The 1,299-nt window shown below is 43.2% G+C and overlaps 1 protein-coding gene across 8 annotated transcripts in view; it reads left to right on the forward strand.

Annotated features, from left to right (window-relative positions):
- Positions 1-1,299, forward strand: part of LOC117221495 (uncharacterized) — a 49,357-nt gene that overhangs the window by 44,183 nt on the left and 3,875 nt on the right. The gene's annotated exons all lie outside the window — the stretch shown is intronic.

Consider the following 1,299-nt stretch of genomic DNA (forward strand, 5'->3'; position numbering starts at 1 on the left):
TGCCACGGACGTGTTATCCCACGACATAATGCCGCTTGTGCGGTGGCACGGACATACTATCCCGCGACATTATGTCGCTTGTGCGGTGCCATGGACGTGCTATCCCACGACATAATGCCGCTTGTGCGGTGCTTTGGACGTGCTATCCCGCGACATAATGCCGCTTGTGCGGTGCCTTGGACGTGTTATCCCACGACATAATGCCACTTGTGCGGTGCTTTGGACATACTATCCCACGACATTATGTCGCTTGTGCGGTGGCACGGACATACTATCCCACTACATTATGTCGCTTGTGCGGTGCCTTGGACGTGCTATCCCGCGACATAATGCCGCTTGTGCGGTGACTTGGACGTGTTATCCCGCGACATAATGCCGCTTGTGCGATGCCACGTACGTGTTATCTCGCTAAATACGCTTCAATTCAACAAAGTTTGGTTCCACTGACTAAGTGGTCACAGACGGAACAAAAACAAAAGCGCGTGTTTACTCATCTGCGACACCGCCCGGACGGCATTACGTCGCAAGATATCTCGTCTGTGATCTTACAGAGTGTCCCAAAATTATGGTACTTCCGGGAAATGAGGGGTCCCTGAGGTCATTTGAAATAACTGTTTCCTCAGCGAAAATGCAATCCGCGGCTTCGTTTACGAATTATTACCGAAAAATTCTAGCCAATGAGAGATGAGCTCGGCTGGCACAAGGCGGCCGAAAATGATCTAATTATTATTATTAATTATATTTATTTTTATTATTAATTATATAATATTATTATATTAAATCTATCATAATTTTGGAACACCCTGCATACATGTAGTATTGTTGTCGCGACATAACACGTCCATTTGAGCGAAGCGATTAACACGTTCCGTGCCGAGCTTTTTTTACTCGAATCTTCACACTTTGATATTTTACTAAAACTTGATGTATTACGTGCAATTATTAATTCTCGTACACATAACAACGTAACAAAAACTTATCAACGCCCATTCTTGCGGTGGAAATTGATTCTTCGGTTCTAAATTTCTTGTAAACAATTTGTTCAGTTCACTAAGTAAACATGCAAGCGTGTACCATCGATGGTACACGTGGCACGGAACGTGTTAATAGGAATGAACCAAAAGTTTCTCTACTTGTAAAATCAATTTTTATACAGCCACCCCCATTACCATTTTCTCTCTACTTTTACGACTTACCCAGTTCAGCTACGAAAAACAAAACATTTCTTTACTTGTGAAATCAATTTTTGCACAGTACTCTTAGAACGGTAACACTAAACGTCTCGTTTCCTCTACGCAG

Source organism: Megalopta genalis, chromosome 1 (genome assembly GCF_051020955.1).
Source record: "Megalopta genalis isolate 19385.01 chromosome 1, iyMegGena1_principal, whole genome shotgun sequence".
Taxonomy (NCBI): Eukaryota; Metazoa; Arthropoda; class Insecta; order Hymenoptera; family Halictidae; genus Megalopta; species Megalopta genalis.